The sequence below is a fragment of the Sapajus apella genome, unplaced genomic scaffold, assembly GCF_009761245.1.
Source record: "Sapajus apella isolate SASKATOON/1434 unplaced genomic scaffold, GSC_monkey_1.0 scaffold43, whole genome shotgun sequence".
NCBI classification, from domain to species: domain Eukaryota; kingdom Metazoa; phylum Chordata; class Mammalia; order Primates; family Cebidae; genus Sapajus; species Sapajus apella.
In genome coordinates, this window is record NW_022436983.1 from 5,689,935 (window position 1) to 5,710,516 (window position 20,582).

The window sequence follows — 20,582 nt, forward strand, 5'->3', positions numbered from 1 at the left end:
AGCTGGGGGCTGGCAGCTGGCCCCCTTTTGAGGGGTCCCCCTTAGCTCCCCCTGGGCAACACCAATGTCAACGTTCTCTGAGCCTTGATGGAGAGAAATGGGCCAGGGCACTGGTCTTGCCCGCCCCCCCCCCCCAGGCTCTTTCTCCTTGTGGCCATTTGCCCAGGGGTGTCAGACAGGCTATGTGCTAGAGCTGGAAGGATGCCCGGTCCCAGGGGCTGGCACGGCTCCGGGCTCTGGTGCCAGAGGGGTAACTGAAGAACAAACGAGGAAGGGACGGCGCCAGTACCCTGGGCTTGGCAGCTCCCTCCAGAGGGCACCCGGGGATGCCCGCGAGTGTCCAGGAGGCTGGTGACCTGCCAAGGCTGGGCGGGCCGGCTGGAGAGAAGGGAGAGCACGGCGTGGGGAGAGACGTGGGAACCAGGTAACTCCGGGGCGGGGCGGGGGGGTCTGGCCTGGGCCGTCTGCAGGGGCGGGGACCGACCCCCAGGGGTCGCTGCGCAGCCCGCCTCCCCCGCCCGCGGGCGCCGGGGCCTGGCTGAACCACCGCGCGGCTGGGCAGGGGGAGCGGCGGCCAAGGCGGCGCCAGGCAGCGGGCCCCGGAGACTGCAGCGCGCGGCCTGGCGCCAGTTCTCGCCCGCCATGACTCAAAGCGCGGTGGCGCGAAGATCGAGGAGGCGCCAGGGGCTGGGCGACGGCGCGGCTCCGGAGCCTGTCTCGGACACCCCCGCGCCCCGTGGTAGGAGCCGGGACCCAAACAAAGGCGGGCGGCGAATAAAAGGCGGCGGCGGCGCGGAGTGCTCGGATTGCTAGCTGGGGACTGGGGTCCGCGCGCATCTTCTCGCGGTCTGCTTGCCCAGGAGTGGAGCGGCGAGCCCTGGCCTCCTGGGGCTTCGAGGAGCTTCCACCTGCGCCTCCCGCGAGGAGACGAGTCTGCGCGGCTGGGTGGCCGCCGCCCCCCGACCCTCCGCGCACTCCCTCCGGCTCCGGCGGCTCAGCCCAGCCCCGTTCGGCCGGCCGAGGTGAGTGCACGGCCGCGGGGCGCCATCGGGCCTCCGTCTCGGGGCTGGGGGTTGCGTTGCTAGGAGGAGGGGGAAGTCCTCCACGCCGTTTGCACCCTGGCCTGCGTGGCGCCGCGCGCGAAGTTCTCCCGCTCTCCAGCCAGCCCGGGATGCGGGCCTCGGGGGACCCCCGGGAAAAGCCGGTCAGGGGTGGACAGAGCCCAGGCTTGCCCTCCGCGGCCCGGCCCCAGCTCCACACCAGCTCCCCGCGGGGCTGCAGCAGCCTCGGTCGGCCTAGACGAGTTGGATGTTGGATGTCCAGGAACGGCGAGGCTTCGACCTCCGGCCCCTGCTCGTCCCCGCTGGCGGATATCTGGGTCCATAAAAGTTGAGCGTCAGTCTGAAGCCGCCCCAGGATCGGGCTCTCGCTAGAGCGGAGGGAAGGGACAGAGAAAGGTTAATGACCCCCTCCACCCACCCCCTACCTAGCGCACTCGTGCTCTGGGAGGGACATTTCGCCGAATAACCTGGCTGCAGGTCCGGCGGGGAGGGCGCGTGGGGGCTTTGGGGCGGGCTGGGACGGCTATGGAATCCGCGCGCGAGAGGGTCCCCGGGCTCTGCCCAGAACGCGAACGAGGGTGGAGGTGGAGTGGGCAGCCGGGCAGTGTCGGCGCTGAGGGTCTGGGAAGATTCCTAGTGCAAGGGGTGCCGAGTCCCGGGAGCCAACCCCCACCGCAGGGAGAACTTTTCCCAACTCCCTGGGGAGGCCGGCAGCAGGGGTGGGAAGGCGCCTTCTTGGGGGCTACCTCTTCGCGGCCCCTCTCTGCTCCACGGCCGGCGTCAGCTGCCCGCGGTTCCCCCCGCATTCCGAGACTGGCCACAGGTCTTGGTTGACCCACGCCCCGGGTCAGCACCGCGGACAGCGCCTCGCGGCCAACCTGGAAACTCAGAAACCCGCGCAGACCCACGGTCCAGGCGCACACTCACACCCATCCACGCGCACACACATATCTACAGACCACTGGAAAACAGTCCACACATTCGTAGTCCACTCGCACAAATACACACCCACCCACAATCCTCAGGTGCACACAATCCACACACAGACCCACGGTTCACACACACGAGGGTGGACAGATCTCACAAGCACACACGTTTGTGGACCTGGGCAGCATATTCGCCCCCGCTCCACACTCGAGGCTGCTGTCTCTGGACTCACTGACTAAGCCCCAGACTCCAGAGCCCACCACCTGGTGTTCCCACCAATGCCATGACTCACAAAGCCACTCATGCTCCCAAGCACAGACACACTCCCACCCCCAGCGCCCACGTGCATACACACACACACACACACACATACACACACACACACACACACACACACACACACGCTGTCCTTCTCCTATGGGCAAAGCATGGAGATTCAGAGCAAACGCCCCCTCCCCACCTCCTACTACATACTTCCCAGGGGACCAGGGCATTTGCCTGAGGGAGGGAGGAGACTGTGGCTTGGTGGAAGCTCTGGGCCGAAGCCCAGCCTGGGCAGATGCCTTACAGAATCTCCATTTTCAGCCCAGGGTCCATTTTGCTTGGCTCTCTACCCCAGTGGTCACTCCTCTTTCTCTAACCTTAGTCCAGACACATGTACAATCAGGGTCCGCGTTCTTTGATTGTATCATCTGTTTCCCTGCTCTGTTCCCTCCCCCAGGTTTATCTTACACACACACAGACACACACACACACCCTCTTTTTTTGGTCTTTTCAGTCATCCTTCCCCACCCACTGCCTTCACTTTTCTCCCCAACTTTCCTTAGGCTGGGTCTGACCCAGTCTTTGCTGGGATGTGGGCATGGCTGACCCTTAGGGGGAGCTGACTCCATTCTCTCAGACTTGCTTTCTCCACTGTAGGTTCCATGTCCCTGTTACTCTCTCTTTGGAAATCTGATGGCCCTCCACCGTGGCCTCAGAAGCTTCTGTTCCCCTCCCCAGGAAGAGCCTCTGTGCCCTCCCCCTACCCAAGGATGTGTCTTGCCAAGGGAGCCAGGAGAGGTGTTTCTAAGGGGCCAAGAACTTTGGGTGAATTGTTCTGGAACTCCCCCATGGAGATTTGGCTAGCCATGGGATCTGGTAGCCATGACTTGGCTTGCCCTTTGACACCTCTCCTGCTGTTGTCCTTCAGAAACTGGGTTGAAAGAACAGTCCCAGCATGGTGTGGCAGAAGGAGCACCTGACTGGACGTCAGGGGACCTGGATCCTAGTCCGAGCTTGACCACAGACTCCCAGTTTGCCCTTGGGCAAACTACTGCCCTTCTCTGAGCTTCAGGCTTCCCATCTATTAAAGGACTGGCTGAGGTGACCTGTAGGGTCCTAATGATCTGGAACGTTGACTCTCCAATGAGTCTCTTCAGTGTGGGTGGGATTGAAAATTGTGATTCTAACCCCAAAGATGATCCTGCCTTTCCCCTTCCTTAGAGCACCCACCACTAGTAGAGGGTTGCTGTTCTCTGAGTGAGGGATATTCAGATGATTTCTTTCATATGACCAGAGATGCCAAGTAATTTTCTTGAGGTCGCACTGCTGCCATGAAGTCTTTATTGGGGCGGGCATTACTTCCACTGTCTATATATCTCCGCATAAACCACCAGTTCTGCTGGTAGATATGTGGTGAGTGAATGAGTGAGTGATCAAATGAGAGTAGAAGACTTAAACCTGGATCTCCTGATCCCCTGGTCTTTGAATGGTTTAAGCCCATTTCTCTGCTAGTGTAGACGTACTTCCCTTGTCTCCCCATCCTCCCCACCCCCTATTCCCCTAGTCATCAAAAGCAAATGGAATTGCCCCAGTTAAGGTCCGTCCTCCCAAGTGGCAGACGCTGGGCTGGTTGTAAATGGCCACAGAGAAGGGACCAGCTGAGAGCAGCTTTAGAGGTCCTGCCCAGTAAGTAGCGCTTTGCAATCAGCCTCATGTCCTTAGACCCAACCAAGTAGACTGCCCATGGGCAGTTGGTTGCTGGCCAGGCTCTGATGCCAAGAGGGAAGACAGCCATGACTGCCATGTGGCTGAGCAGCCTCTTTTCATAACCCCATGAGCTAAGGATGGCAAAAATAGCCTCCACAGATGAGCCAAGAGAGATGTTGAGCAAGGAGGTGGTGTCCCTAAGGGCCAGCAGCCAGCCCACTGCCAGCAATAAAAGTAGGCACCCCAAAATGGTGGGGGTGGTAGTGGTGATGGTTGACGGTAACAATACTATCGGTATCGATAATGATGCTAACATTGTTAAAATCGGGAGCTCAGTGATTAGCCTTTTTGGTTCCCATCCCCCTCTTTGAAATGGTTTCCCCATCTGAACCCCTCTCATACTCCTCCCCACACCCAAATGTGGAAAAACTGAGGGCTGGGACAGCGAGGCAGGGGTGTGGGATTGTCCATCAGTCCTAGCCAAGGAGGAGGGCTTGTCAGCTGAAATCCTGTTCTCTGCCTACCCTCCCCCTACCCCAAGCATGTGCCTTGCCAAAGGAGCCGGGAGAGGTGTCAAAGTCTGTCAAAACACCCTTCCAAGCTGGATTCCAAAGCATCGAAGCCCGGGGAAAATAAATAAAGAGAGCAGTGTTGGCCCAAAATAGAAACATGCACCAACTCACAAATATGCATGTTTTCCGAAACTCGAATTTCACGGGCAGACAGTGCGGCTCACGCTGCAGCTGCCCAACAAAGGCTGGAGGCATGGATGCTGCGGGACCAGTCCAGGGATGGCGGCAGAGCCTCCCCCAGTGAGCTCACTCTCTGCCTGGCTGCCGGGAGACCAGACAGCCGCACTCCACTCTGCACCAGCTGGAAGGTACACAGGCGGGAGGATTGTGAGGAATATGTGTCTCTGTCTTGTCAAAGCTCTTTAGAAACAGGCACCAGACATGGCTGGTGGCCTCAGGTCCTCCGCCTTACGATGGGAGGCTGGCGCTAACAATACCAACACTCATAGCTGCCATGTGTAGAGTACCTACTGTGTGCCAGGGGCTAAGCATTTACATGGACTGTCTCACTTAAGCCTTGCCACCATCTCATGGCACATAAATTGTCATCCTCATTTAATGTATGGGAAAACAAAGTTCAGAGAAGTGAAAAGACTTGCCCAAGGACACACAGCGAGAAAAGGCCAGCCTGGGATCAGATTTTGATCTGAATGAAGCAAAAACCCCCATTTTGGCCAGTAGCCTATATTGTTTTGGTTACTGTCATTCAATAAATATTTTCTTGTCAAGAAACCTGTTTATGTGATGGGTTTCAAAAGGATGTAAATTTCTCTGCCAGACAGGCCAGAGGTGAAGGGCAGTACCCTCACTTTTGTTTATCAATCAGTGGCCTGGGCTGGGTACTCAAGGCTTCTGAGCCATGCCTGGGCTGGGGCTGAGTCCCAGTGAGAGGCTGGAATGGGGCTCAAGCTGTGAAGCTTGGACTATTGAAGACAACTTAACTCTGTAAGAGGTCAAGGATATGAGAGGCCTCTGCAGATGGGGGAGTTACTTAAGAGAGGGCAAGTCAGTTGCCCAGTATCATACAGCATGTTGGTAGCAGAGCCTGAGTCTCAAATCCAAGGCCAGGGATCTTTCTAGGCAGCCAGGCTGGCTTCCTTGGGTGCATGGGAAGCGTCCAAACTACGCCAGGGAAGGGCACTGAACCGATGCAGCTGGTAAAGCTAACAGCTCCCTTTCAAGAGCGGAGGTGAAATGCTGCTTGCTGTCATCGCTCCAGTCCTCTCCCCTGCACCCCTCTGACATCAGCCGCATGCCAGGCAGTGTGCTAAATGCTTCATGGACCTTAACTGATGTGATCCCCATGGCCACCCAAGAGGGAGGTGCTCTGATTCCATTTCACAATGGAGGGGCCTGAGGTTAGAGAGGTCAAGTCACCGTCTCAAGGTCACAGTGCTGGTGAGGAGGCAGGTGGAGCCCAGCAGAGCCCCTGCTGACTGGTTTGCTCTGGGGGTGAGGAAGGGGAAGGTTTGGAACTGATGCCAAGGGGGGCGGAGGAGCTGATGGGCAGCGGCAGGCTATTTATATTACACCTCCAGGCTGGTCACGCTTGCTGGCATGTGTACCAGCAGAGGCTGTGTCTCTGCCAAAACCTGGAAGGAAGAACTTGGTACAGCATCCTAGGGCCAGCCCCTGGAGGGCACTAGTGAAGTGTAAGGTCTGGGTATGTTTCTCCCTGAACTCAGCGGAGAGAAGAGGCTGGAGAGGGCTTCGTTGCCTGCAGAACTCCCGGCATGCCCCTGATCCTGGCAATTTACTTCCTCCCATCCGTTCCTCCCTCTGAGGGAACCAAATGGGGAACCTGCCAGTTTGGAAAAGGCTGTTGGTGATGGTGTTTCTGTATACAGTGAGCTCGACCATTGGGAACAAGGGGGCAGTAAGGACAATGGGAAGGATTGGCTTGGATTTAGATTCCAGAACGAACCATTTACAGGGGCACTTCTTGGAACCACAGAGTGATGTCCTAGGAGATAGCATCCAGGAACTTAAAGCTCCTCTGCCAGAAAAGGTCTTCTTCGTAATCTCCCATCCCACAAGCATCTGCCTGAGCAGTCCTACTGTGTACAGGTGTGGGCTTGTAGAAGTGTGAGGTTGGTGCAAAAGTAATTGTGATTTTTGCCATTGAAAGTAGTGGCAAAACCCGATTCCTTTTGCAGCAACCTAATGGAAAGGTCTCTGTCTCTGTCCCTGTAGAACTCATCAGAGTCCCCATTCCCACCTGCCAGCACCTCTGACCGAAGGAGCAGAGGGGATAGATGATGAATGGTGTCTCAGCCAGGTCCCCTACCGCAGCAGAAGAGGGACCCAGGAGACCCCTGGGGCTGAGAGGGCAGGATCCAAGCAAGGGATCACTCCACGGTCAGGAGGAAAGTTTCCTGTAGGTGTTGCCCCCAGGACAACTGGGCTGTCCATGAGCTTGATGTCTTGGTAGGAGGAAGGTGTGGTGGAGAAGGCCCTTTCCGCCGAGCTATCTGCTTGGGGCATCCAGCACATACAGTGGCACCTGGATGATGTGTCCTTTGCCAAACCTTGTGACTAGAAGAGACGTGACAGCCAGCTGGAAGCTGCTCCTGTTGTGAAGAAGGATGTGGCGATCTTGTCTCTGGGGAAGGCAGCGTCGGTGGAGGGCAGGGTGGGGAAGGTTGTGGCAAATTGGTGTTCCTGGGAGGTTTGGGAAAAGTATGTGTCCCCCACACGCTGCAACTGCGGTGATCTTTGCACTGGCCTGAAGGATCTCTCTGTTCTTTGTTGGGGAGCTCTGCAGGGCAATCACCCCAATGATAATGATCTTGATAATAAAAGTCAACATATTTTGAATGTTTAGTACCTGCCGGGCCCTGGGCTTAGAACTTTACAGATATGATCTCATTTCATCCTTATACCTGCCCAGCAAGGGGGATAGCACTGTTGTCTCCATGTTAAGGATGAGAAATGTGAAGTGCGGAGACTAAGCATTTACTAATAAGCAGTGGAGACGGGACCCAGCTGCCACATGCACAAGGACTGAGCCCCACACTCTGGCCTTCACCTCCCCTTGATTTGGATCTTTGAGGATGAGCATGATTGAAGCCAGAGTACCTTGTGAGTCCCTCAGTAATCTTGGTAATTGCACATAGAACTCACGCTGTGTTCTGATGGATAGGGTGACGTGAGCTGACCATTTGCTTCTTGACTGCCAAGCTACCGGACAGTTCACTGTTTGAATGTCCAGATGTGGGCAGCATCTGGCACACTGGCAGGACATTGCCGGCTTTCGTCCAGATGTTTCCTCTTTTCCTTCCATGTAGACACAGCTGAGACTCTCATCCCTCTGGACATGATTTTGTGCGGGGAATCCCAGGTTGAAAAGTATTTGTTGGTTTTAAGGCATCATCTTGTGACTTCACAAAAGCAGGTTGTTGGCTTTTGTTCCTCCCTGCAGTCCAGGCCTGGGAGACATTAGAGGGGAATCAGGCTTTGGAAAACTGTCAGCAGCTGGAAGAGAAAACCCCTCCTTTCCTTCTTTAGCCAGGGAAGCTGGAAAAGGCTGCCGGCAGCATGCATTGCAGGCCAGTAGCTGCTGTGGGTTCCCTGCGAGGTTTCTGACTTTCCAACCCGGTGCTCCAAAGTCTTCGAGCAGATGATCCCGGAGTAACAGAGCCAGGAGTCTGATGAACAGGGACACTCAGCCAGTTGGCATTCTTGGGCATTAATGAGCATGTGAATAGATCTGGGGTGACAAGGTTCACGGAGCCTTCAGGAGGAAAGGAGTTTAAGACATCACTAAGTTAAGATTATGTTTTCTTTTTAAGATAGGCTCTCTGTCATCCAGGCTGGAGTGCAGTGGTGCAATCACAGCTCACGGCAGCTTCAAACGCCTGGGCTCAAGCAATCCTCCCACCTCAGCCCCCTGAGTAGTTGGGACTACAGGTGTGCATGACCATGCATGGCTGTTTTTACTTTTAGTAGAGACATATCTCCCTATGTTGCCCAGGCTGGTCTTGAACTTCTGGGCTTAAGATCCACCTGCCTTGGCCTCCCAAAGTGCTGGGATTGCAGGTGTGAGCCACTACACCTGGTCAGATTATGATGATTTAGCAGAAAGTCCTTATTTTATATAGCAAGCACCAACAAGTGAATGAAGTGAGTGAATGAGTGAATGAATTGGTAAATGTATGAATTGGGGAGGGGGCTGAGGGACTTTGACAGCCAGGGCTTTGATTTGGCAGGGCCTGACCCCAAATCTGGACAAAAGGAAGAGTCCTTTTCTTGTCCTCACCCCCCAAACTTGAAAGAATGTCCCCACCCCAGGAAATGCTGAGGAGCTGCCCTGCTCAGCAGCTCAACAGCTCTGGATTGGAGAGTCCTGGACATCGTCCCATCCTGAGGGAACATGGAGAATGGGCAGCTGAGCCCAGGTCTGGGGGAACGGGGTGGCTGTGCTGCTACCCTGCTCAGAAGTTGCGCTGATGCTCAGGGGCTGCGCTTGGAGGTGATTGCTTCTGGGAAGGAGGCTTCTGCCTTCCCTGCCACCACCTTGCCTGGGACAGCACTTGAATAGAAATCAATTTGCATCATTCCTGCTGTCACCAGCCTAAAAGACTAAGTAGCTTAAGTAGCTTATTTCTCCCTCTGCAGAACTACTCTCAAAGCATTCCCAGCCTTCACCTCCTCCAGCTGGTCCCCCCCGACCCCATCCTGGAGTAATGAGGGACCCAGAACACCCTTGGCTCAGGTTGAGTCGAGAGACTGACTCCCTGAATGTTGCCCTCTCACTGCCTGCCCCACCCTCATCCCATTCTGCAGGACCTTCTGGTCCTGGGGTGTCTCTGGCGTCTGGCTGTGGCATGGATTGGAACCTGCTGAAAGCAGATGAAGCTGCTGCCTCAGGCAGGACCCAGGGAATCTACAACCCTTTTGGCCTCAACTGGCTCCCCAGCCCTAAATTACCCCATCCTCTCTCCTGTGTCACACTCCTGTGTCCTGACCCTCTAGTGACTCCAAATGACAGAACTGGGAGGTATCTGAAAGCTCGAGTCCAGCCCTCCCATTTGACAGAAGGGTATACTGAGGCCCAGGAGAAGGGAAGACTTGCCCAAGTTCAAATAGGAGATAGAGCCCCATTATCATGGAAGAACTGGTACGTGGGGAGAGGCATTCCCATGAGACTTTGGTAACACTCCACCATTGAGCAGCATTGGGGTGTGAGGGAAGGCGTCTGGGATTTTTGAGTCCAGGTAGCTTCACTGGGTCTTTCTTGGCCCCTGGGGCTGGGAGCAACAGTTACTAGTTCCTGGGGCCATGAACCTCCCAAGCATTTTATGAGAAAAGCAGCAGAGTTTGGGGAGGGCAGTGCTTGAGGGTCTTCTGCCCCAGCGGCTGAGCACCAACCCTCAACTCCTGTCTCTGTAGGCAGCAGGGTCATTGTGGAGGGCGTGCTGAGGCTGAGGCCAGTGTCAGACCCCCCCACCCCAGAGCAAGGGCCTCTGTGCTGGCCCCAGGGGCTGAGGGGTACTGAGCCCATCTCCTGGACAGACACCTGCTCCCCACTATCCATGCCTGAGCTGTCACTCAGCAAGGGAGCCAAGAAGCCTTCCCTGGAGCCACTGACCTGTGTGGACACCAAAGGTGAGATCTCACCTGGGCACCTGTGATGGGGAACTGGAAGGTCAGTCCAGTTCCACCCTCCTCCCTTCCCTGGAACCCACAGTCCAGCCAGTGCTATAACTAAGCTGTGACCAGAAGGGCAGATGCTGTGTGTGTGTGTGTGTGTGTGTGTGTGTGTGTGTGTGTGTATACACACGCAGGTGCATGCATGCACACACACCCAAGTGAGGGTTGGGAGGGCTGACTCGAGGACCCTGAGATATTCAAATATGAAAGATTCAAAGAAAATCTACCACAGCAAGAAGGGTACTGAGCTCCTCAGAAATCAGGTTCAAATAAGTCCCTTCACCTCCTTGGTCTCAGTTTTCGTGTCTGCAAATTGGAAATAATTCCTAGGAGGAGAAACCTATGCAAAAATGATCCGCAAGCTGGAAGTTGCTGCACGGAGGCAGCACAATTCGGTCCCACTGCTCCCCACCCCCACGAGAGGGTTGAGGACAGGAAGAGAAAGGCTCCGGCTTAGGATCACAAGGGCAGCCTCCACCGTCTCCTCCCTGCTTTCCTCTGCTGCTGGCCACCTCAGCCCTTCACAGGCCCAGGCAGCAGGGGATGGGGGAGCCCCAAGTTCTCAGAGAGAGAGAGATTTGCCCTAAGGTTCTCTCTTCCTTCCCAGGCAATGAGGCTGCGGGTATAGTCCTCTCCCAGAGCTCCATCCCGGCCCCCCAGCAGGTTTGAGCACGTTTAGCTTCCGATGCATCCTCCAGCTTCTCTTTGGGTGGTGTGGGGCAAAGAAGAGTTTTGCAACATCCCTGGACCCATGGATTGTGGTCTGGGCGTGCTGGGGCTGTGGGAGGGATTGCAGTCTCCCAAGCCTTCCCCAGAGCTAGGAACTGGCTGGTGACCACCTGCTGTGTCCCAGCAAAGCTGATGGCACCCAGCACATGGCTATTGGCTATTCAGCTGCTCTTGCCACTTGGCCTGGCCTCTGTGCGTGCCCCCTCCAAAAACAGCAGGACCCCTGCTTGCTGCCACCGCCAGTTATTCCGTAGAGAGATGAAGGGGAGCCTCTCAGCGTCCAGCTTCCTTTGCTCTGCCTTCTCGAAATGGGTGGTGACTGAGAATCAGAGGATTTAGAGAGCATCTCCTCCCACTCCCCATCTGGCAGATGGAGAAACCACTTATCCAGTGATGTGAAGTGACTTGTTCTAGGTCACACAGCAGGCCAGTGTCCAGGCAGGTTCAAGTCCCTGGGGCCACTTGTGCTGCCCCTGGCACAGATCGCCTGCTTCCTCCACCTTCCTTGCCCCCACTCTTGAACTTGCAGCAAGATCCCAAGACGAGCTGCTGGAGGAATTGTTTTACATATTTGTTAATCGAGTCTCAGAATGAAAAGGGTCCTGAGCTCATCAGCCAGGAAAAAATCCAATTTGGCTTTTATGGTCATAGTTATTGGTCATACATCATTGGAATCTTTTTATTTTGTATTAACCCAGTGGTCTAGGGGCTGGGGTGCTGGACTGGCTGCTGGGCCAAGAGGTTCCTCTGCCCTTGGCAGCTATGGTCTCCAGCGTCACACACGCAGGACTTGGGACTGAGGGTGGGAGCGATGCGGTGGGAGGGGACAGTCTGGATGGGTTGGTTAAGGCCTGCAGTGAGGGTTTCCAGGAACTGCCTGACCCTTCAGGCCAGGGCACCTGGGAGCCTGGTCAGATTTCACAGGTTCTCTAAGTGTTGCCGTTTTTATTAAGCTTTTGTTGTCTTTTCCCAGTGATGCCAAGGCTGCTTTGTGGCCTTCAGGATCCAGTACTGATGGGTTTTGATGGCGAGGCCTGAGTTGTGCAGGCAGGGGCAGCAAGTGGGGAAAAGGGGCCAGAGAGGGTCAGTCGATGGAATTCCTTTTGGCAGCAGGGCACTGTGGCTAAAAGGATGGGCTGTGACGTTGCCTCCAGAGGCTCCAGTCCAGCCCAGCTCTGCAGGCAGCCTTGTAGGGCGGGGGTTGATCAGACATGATATAAATAAATAAATAAATAAATAAAGCACCTCCCATGTGCCAGACACACAGTAGTAATCAGTGAATGGTGAACTCCCCACCCAGTCCCCTTGTAAGGGGCCTGGCAGATAATAAGCCCTTGAATTTCTATTTCCTTCTACAGTCTGGCTGTACCAAGAAGAGTTGTTTGGCTGATCTGGGTGTGCTGTGTGTGTCCCCCTGCCTGGCTGGCCCAAATGCCATCATTTCTTCCCTCTCCATGGCTGCAGGAAAAGACACTCTGCTGAGGAGTGAGCCTCGGCTAGCGATCCAACAGCCTGAGTCCATTCCCCGAACCCCCAGGGGCACATGTGAGCCATGTCGGGTGGGGGCGAGGAGGCCAAAGGCTGGATCAGTTGCTGGAGGGAGACACTGGGAACAGGGGAGGAGGACCAGGGCAGCAAGGGTTTTCCAAGAATGCTCCTGGACCACCTGTATCAGAATCACCTGGGGAGGGGTTTCAATACAGATTCCAGGTTGGACACATTGGCTGATACCTGTATTCCCAGCACTTTGGAAGACCGGGGCAGAAAGATTGCTTGAGTTTGTGATCAGCCTAGGCAACCTAGCAAAACCCCATCACTACAAAAAAATTTTTTTAAAAAGACAGCCAGGTGTGGTGGCACACCCCTGTAGTCTCAGCTACTCGGGAGGCTGAGGTGGGAGGACCACTTGAGCCCGGGAGGTCGAGGCTGCATTGAGCTGTGATAGTGTCACTGGACTCCAGCCTGCGAAACAGAGTGAGACCTCATCTCAAAACAAACAAAACAAAACAAAGCCCAGATTCCTGGGCCCCACCTCCTCAGAATCTGACCTGGTATCACCCTAGAATCTGCACTTTAATGAGTATGCCTCATCACTCCAATTCATGCTGAAGTCCGAGGATCTTTGCAGCAGAGAATAAAGGAGTCCGCTCCAGTCAACCTGTGGACCTGCCTACAGCAGGGGCCAGACCTTACGATGAACTAAGAAGTTCATAATAATCATACCGGCTGCTGTGGTTCAGCAGGGGAACAGGGTCACCATCCCCATTCCATATTTCCCTCTTGGTGTTAGGGGTCCAGTTTTGTCCCACGGAGCCCACTAGAGAGGGGACCCAGAACAGGGAAAGTGACAGTGGCTGTTGTGCCCGTCAACCTTGGATCCCTTTGGTGTTGGCTAGGACGTTTCCTCGGGTGATATATGGACCCGGGCAAAGCTTGTTTGCCTGATAAATATTGAGCCATTCGGTTTACGAGTCAGCGCCCACAGTTTCCTCGCCAGCTGTCAGCCCGGGGAGGCCAGTCATCCTTCATCCACTCCATCTGTGCAGCCTGACCTTCTCTGAGAAATGGGGGGTCTTGGACAGGCTCATCACAGAGCCCCACCCGACTCCCCTCCCATCCCCAACCTGGGCTCCTAATAATAAGCCCCCATTTTCTTTGCAGAGAGGAATGGTCGTTTGTGCCCCTCTAAATTTCCTGCTGGCAAATTGAGCCAACAAAGATGTGTTTCTTAGGGGGCTGCAGGGGTGGTGGGGAGTCGGGGTAGGTGCCTGCTTCAGCCGCAGCTGCAAAGCCAGGTTTCCCTGGGGCTGGGGCAGGGGACATGGGGTGATAGATTTAGGGTCTTCTTGCTGGGGAAAGAGCTCAGACAAGTGTGGAAAGTCGCCCAGCTATACCCCTTCCTCTATGGATCTAGAAGGCATTCCCGGGCTCTGTTGCCATTTTTATTTGAGATTCTAGGTAGGACTTGGGACTTCCTCAGAGAAGACTCTGGGAGGGCCCTAGGATCCAGCTGCTAAGATGGGGCTCCCTGCTTCACCCCTACTTTCTCTCTGGGATGCTTCATGGCCCCATTGTATTAGAGTTCTCCAGAGAAAAAGAACCAACAGGAGATTTATATACATCAGAGGGAGAGATTTATTAGAAGGAATTGGCTTATGTGACGATGGAGGCTGAGAAGCCCCAAGATCTGCAGACAGCAAGCTGCAGACCCAGGAGAGCTGACGGCATAGCTGCTGTTCAAGACTGAAGGCCTGAGGACCAGGAGGGACGATGGTGTAAGTTCTCGTCTGAACGTTGGCAGGCTGAAGACCCAAGAAGAGCTGATATTTCAGCTTGAGTCCAAAGGCCAGAAAAGACTAATGTCGGCCAGGCGCAGTGGCTCCCACCTGTAATTCCAGCACTTTGGGAGGCCGAGGTGGGTGGGTCATGAGGTCAGGAGTTTGAGACCAGCCTGGCCAATATGTTGAAATCCCGTCTCTACTAAAAATACAAAAAATTAGCTGAGCGTGGTGGTGCATGCCTGTAGTTCCAGCTGCTTGTGAGGCTGAGGCAGGAGAATTGCTTGAACCTGGGAGGCAGAGTTGCAGTGAGCCAAGATCACACCACTGCACTCCAGCCTGGGCAACAGAGCAAGACTCTGTCTCAAAAGAAAAAAAAAGAGAGAGAGAGAGAGAGAGAGAAAAGAAAAGAAAAGACCAGTGTCCAAGCTCTAGCAGTCAGCAAAAAGAATTCCCTCTTACTCCTTTTTGTTCTAGTCAGATCTTCAACTGATTGGTTGAGGCCCACCCTCATTAGTGAGCACCATCTGCTTTACTGTGTGTACTGATACCAATCTTATCCGGAAGCTGGGCTTGGTGGCTCACTCCTGTAATCCCAGTACTTTGGGAGGCTGAGGCGGGAAGCTCACTTGAGGTAGGAGTTCAAGACCAGCCTGGCTAACATGGTGAAACCCTGTCTCTACTAAAAATACAAACATTAGCCAGGCATGGTGGCATGCACCTGTAATCCCAGCTACTCAGGAGGCTGAGACAGGAGAATCACTTGAACCTGGGAGGTGGAGGTTGCAGTGAGCCGAGATTGTGCCACTGCACTCCAGCCTGAGCAACAGAGCAAGACTCCATCTCAAAAACAACAACAACAACAACAACAACAACAACAACAAAAACCCAAACTTATCTGGAAACTCTCTTTCTCGTTCTCTTTCTCTGTCTCTGTCTCTCTCTCTCTCTTTCTCTCTCTCTCTCTCTCTCACACACACACACACAAACACACACACAGAATCATGTTTGGCCTAAAGTCTGGGCACCCCATAGCCGAATCAAGTTGACATGTAGAACTAACCATCACACCCATGACCCATTGAAGGGAAGGCCAAGCTTCTGAGGTTGGTGGGAGACTTCCTTTATATCATGCCCTGAATTGCCGCCTACTGAAAGAATTGCCAGGCTCCAAGTGATTTCCGGTCTTATGAGGATGGTGCAAACTTGCTAAAAGGCAATGGGTTCCTCCAACGAGTACTGACATCTCAGCTATCAGAGAGCTCGTAGGCTGCCTGGTGTGGCCCAAAAGAACCTGGGCTTTAGGATGAGTAGACCTGAGGTTCAAACTCCATTTCTGCCCCTTAGTAGCTGTGTGACCTTTCTAATTCTGATTTTGCTTCTGTAAAAAGTGGATGCTAATAATGCCTTCTCTAGCGTCCTTGCAGGGCTGATGTGAGGATGACAGAGAATGGATAAGGAGTACTGGGCATGTGGTAGATGCGGAGTTAATTATGATGATGATGATCTTAATGGGCGTCAGTTTCTGCAGTGAACTAGCTGGGCTTTTGACTTCACTCCATGTGTGTGATTTTGCCCCAGTTTCACCACCACATCTCCAGTGCCTCTCCAGCCTCCTGGCCTAGGTGCAGGTTCCAGGTCTCGGAGAAAGGTTTGGAATTCTGATGACAGTCAGGTACATAGCTGGGGCGTCCGGAGGGCGACAGATTCTCAGAAGATGGAGTATCTGGACTTAGGACAGCGATGCCTGGGAGGCACCAAGGCCTCCCCTTTTCTTTCCTCCCTTCTCTGGAGCTGTTCAACTCAAAATAACTCATTTTGCGCCTCTGCCCAAATCTCTCGACCCAAGGGTAACAGAATCAAATACCTCGAGATGTTCAAGCACCAGAGCTGAACCAGGGAAGGGAAAACACCCTGATCCGGGAAGAAAAACTGATTAGCTCCTAATTGCCGTTAAATTGTATATACATATACGTATTTTAAGTGAAATCTGCATGTCTAATGTGATTTTTTGATTACATTTTAATAGTCTGGCTGGGATGGGGGAATGGAGAAGGAAGTGTTCTGTCATCCTCTGCCAGAGGAGGGAAGTTATAAACAAGAGCACAGGGAGGTTCTGGCATGGGTTCACATCCCTGGGAGCCCCACTTGCTCTGGAGAAGAGTGAGGCCTGGCAGGGGGCTGGGGGTATTTTTGAGGTGACACCACCTCCCACCAAAGCCCCGTTCTGTCCAAATGGGGAAGTCTGACCTGTGACTTGAAGATTGCCTTTTCCCTTCAGCTTCAAAAACAGCTCTCCCACTGGGTGTGGTGGCTCACACCTGTAATTTCAACACTTTGGAAGGCTGAGGTGGGCAGATCGCTTGAGGTGAGGAGTTCGAGACCAGCCTGGCCAACACGGTGAAACCCTATCTCTACTAAAAAATACAAAAATTAGCCAGGCATGGTGGTGCATGCCTGTAGTCCCAGCTACTTGGGAGGCTGAGGCACAAGAATCACTTGAACCCAGGAGGCGGAGGTTGCAGTGAGCTGAGATAGCACCACTGCATTCCAGCCAGGGCAACAGAGCAAGACTCCATCTCAAAAAACAAAAACAAAACTAGCTCTCCTATTTTGGCACTTTGAGTCTACAAGCCATCTCCCTCCAGGCCTGGTAGTTTCTTGGGGCTGCCAAAAACTGTCCCCAGAATCTGGGGATGGAGTAGATTGAATCCTGGTCCTGCCACTGATCAGATGACCTTGGGTCAGTCCCTTCTCCTTGACTTCACCGTGGGTAAGTCTCAGTTTCCCCATGTGTAAAATGAAGGCGTTGGAGAAGGTATACTCTGAAGTCTCTTCTGGGTCCAGTTGGCCATTACCTACTTCCTGCTCATTGAACGATCCCTCTCTCCATCTCAGGAATAGGTGATTCCACACTCGCTCACCCACAGGGCGTTTGCCAACTCCCCCTGTCCAAGGTCCTTCTGCTTTCTTACTGGGCTGTCTCCTGCTACAACTTAAGCCAACTCTCCTTGGTTTCTCTCCTCCCCTCCCTATTGTAGTAATTCCTCAAAGAGTTGAAGGCTGTTAGAAAAAATCCCCCACAAATACACAAATACTCTATTTTTAAATAACATTTATTTCTGATTCTAAAAGGCTGTACCTGATCATTGCAGAAAAATTAGAAACAGATGAGTACAAAGGAGAAAATAAAAATCACCCATAATCCTCCCAAAAAGATAACTGCTATTAATGGGCATATGGCTTTTTTTTTTTTTCTGTGATAAAGCTGGGATTTGACTGCAGATATGGCTTTGGGTTGCCACAAGCCTGGGCTTGAAACTGGGGGAGGTCTTTCCTTTTGAGGCTCCCTAGGGCCTCTTGTTCCCTGTAAGCAGCTTCCCTGTTGCCTTTCCCAAGAGGAGGACAATCTGATCACGTGCATGTGCGTCCACCTGGGTTCATGGGCCCCAACGAGGCCCAGAGTTTACATTTTGACAACCTCTGAGGGTGCCTGTATGTGTGAGAAAGAGACACAGGCAGAGAGAAAGGGCATTGGTCACTGAGAAGAACATTCCCAAGGCCCATAAAGACCTGACCGCAGCCCCCGCTCTACCCCACCACTCTCCACTCCCTCGGCCCTCCCAGTCCTACTCCGGGCTTTGTCTGAATCAATGACAGCTACTGCAGGAACCACCTTCGTTCCTTTCCACGGAGCAGCTGGAGTTCCTCGCTAAGCTAATCAATTCCCATCATTTGAGAAAGGAAAACAAATTTACAATTTGCTGCCCATCCTACCTAGTGGGGGGGCCTGCAGAGGGCGGTGCTAGCTGAGCACTGCTGTGACACCCTACCAGCCCAGCCTCAGTTTGCTGCGAGGGACTCTCAGACGGCCCCTGCCCTACTCAGGCTGCCGACTGGGAGATGGGAACGCCTAGCTGTCTGGGGTTTCTTGGAGACTCCAGGGGTGGCACAGCTGGAAGGACCTGGGCTTTTAACACCCCGCTATGAGATAGGGAAGACAGAGCCCCAAGAGGGGTGGGACAGACCAGGGCCACCCAGAAAGTTGGTGGCTGAGCCCAGCCTGGAGACATGTGGGTTGACCACCTACCAGTCTGGTGTGGTTTCCCTTGTGGCACTTTTCATTTTGGGGGCAGACTAAGAAGGCAGGCATGGGGTGGGGAGGGTGCATGACAGACCAACAACTCATCAAATCCACTTCCTGCCTTGTCCATTTCACAGTCTTCCAGATCCTTCCCAACCCGGAGGAAGCTGTATCCCCTGTCAATGCTTATGTGGCTTGGGGTGTCTTGCCCTTTCTGTCCAGGGGAAAGTTCTTTTTAAAAAAAACTTTTTTTTAAATTTTTCCATACGTTATTGGGGTACAGGTGGTATTTGGTTACATGAGTAAGTTCTTTAATGGTGATCTGTGATGTTTTGGTGCGCCCATCACCCATCAAATAGGGTGCACTGCTAATCATTTCACATCATTTGAGAAAGGATAACAAACTTATAATTTGTTTTGCACTGCACCCCATTTGTAGTCTTTTCTCCCTCATCCTCCCACCCTTCCCCCCAAGTCCCCAGAATCCATTGTATCGTTCTTATGCCTTTGCGTCCTCATAGCTTAGCTCCCACGTATCAGTGAGAACATACAATGTTTGGTTTTCCACTCCTGAGTGACTTCACTTAGAATAACAGTCTCCAATCTCATCCAGGTCACTGCAAATGCCGTTAATTCATTTGTCCAGGGGCAAGTTCTGTTGAATACCTAACCCAAGTTCCTCAGAGACTCCTTTTCCTTCTTTCACTCAACAAATATCTGACTGCCCCTCTCCCTAACAGTATTTTAGGCCATGAGAACCCAGCAGGGAGGATGACAGCTAAGTCCCTGCTCCCTTAAAGCTCATGTCTACCCGCCTGCAGGGCTCTCACTGTGAGGTGCAGTGGCTGGGCCCAATTTTCTGGTCACTTAAATCCAGCAAATGCTGTCTGCAAGGCATGGAGTCACACATACAGAACAAGGCTTCACTGCAATTGTTCCAGTTGCTATTGCTATGTATCAAAACATCCCAGAGTGCAGAGATGTATAACAACTATCGAGCATTCTGTGGGTCAGGACAGGGCACAGGAGAGGATGGCTGAGCTCCACTCCATGGCATCTGGGCCTTGGCTAGAAAGACTGGAAGGCTAGGGGTTACTCAATGACTGGGGGCTGGGATTATCTGCAGTGTCGCTTACATGCTCACATCACATGGTGGTGACGCTGGCTGTCAGCTTGGTTGTCGGCAGGAAGTCCTATGTGTGATCTCTCTGTATGGGCTAGTTTGGGCGTTCTCATAGCATGGTGGCTGATCCCAAGGATGAGCATCCAAAGAGTGCCAGGAGGAAACCGCATCTTCCTTTATTTCCTAACGTCTGCTGGGTGGGCTGGTGACTATGGCAGCCTTGCCTGCTTGATAGGAGGAGTGTCGAAGTCACATCCTGAGATAAGCACCTGAGATGGCAGATATTGTTGCAGCCATCTTTGGAAAACACAGCCTGCTCCATGCATCTGTTAGGGGTTCCAGCCTTTGGAGGGAAGGAGCATGTAAAAGAATAGTAGCTGCCATTTCCCAGGCACTTATACCCACCAGGCACTGTGCTCGGTCTGTTGTGTACGCCATTCTTCTGACAATTTTGGTGGTGAGCACTGTTACACCCATTCTGCAGAGGGAAGACTGACGCTCAGCAAAGTTAAACTACCCGCCCTAAATCTTGATTTGCACCCAAGTCTGTCTGCCTCCGAAGCCGTAGCTCTTAATACTGTGCACCACTGCCTCTCCCTCCGTTCCCTGCAGTAATTTTTACCTCCAGACAAAATCTAGTAAGGATAGTGAGAAGCTTAGGCAGCTGGGGCGTTCAGATCTAGGAAGGCTCTTGGCAGAGGTGACATTTGAGCAAGGACTTGAATGATGAATTCAGTGTGGACCCTGGGGGAAGGGGGTGACATTCCTGGTGGAATAGCAATGGGATCAAGGACCTTCAGATCACCCAGGGATCTGAAGTGATCTTCTGTTGCTGTGACCCAGAATCCTGGCCTTTGACCCCCTGCAACACCAACACACTAAACTGTGCTCCCCAGAAGGCAGGCTGAGGCATGGGCAGGATGGATGGATGTAGTTCCCAGAAAACTGCAAACATGGCCCCTCCCCTTTCCACCTTATTCCCAGCAGCTTTCTTTTTCTGAGGCCAAGAATGGGGCAGAGGCTCCCACACTCCTCACCTCCACATGCAGACTTGGTTTTTCCCTTTGGCGATGGGGTCAGTCTGAGCTGCCTCCAGTGCGAATACAAATTGGGCTTCAGAGCAGTTACCAGCCCCTCGGCAAGCTGGCAGGCTCGTGTTAGGGCATTGCAAATGGGAAGTTTAAT

General features: G+C 53.5%; 1 protein-coding gene across 2 annotated transcripts in view; it reads left to right on the forward strand.

Moving 5' to 3' along the window:
- The first annotated feature begins 560 nt into the window (after window positions 1-560).
- Window positions 561-20,582, forward strand: part of DISP3 (dispatched RND transporter family member 3) — a 55,448-nt gene continuing 35,426 nt past the window's right edge. The window contains exon 1 of one of the 2 annotated variants that reach the window (XM_032300386.1): window positions 561-1,022. The gene's annotated coding sequence lies outside the window, so the exon portion shown is untranslated. Of the gene's footprint in view, window positions 1,023-9,978; window positions 10,139-20,582 lie in introns of those variants that run through there. The other variant, XM_032300387.1, reaches the window with a different exon arrangement.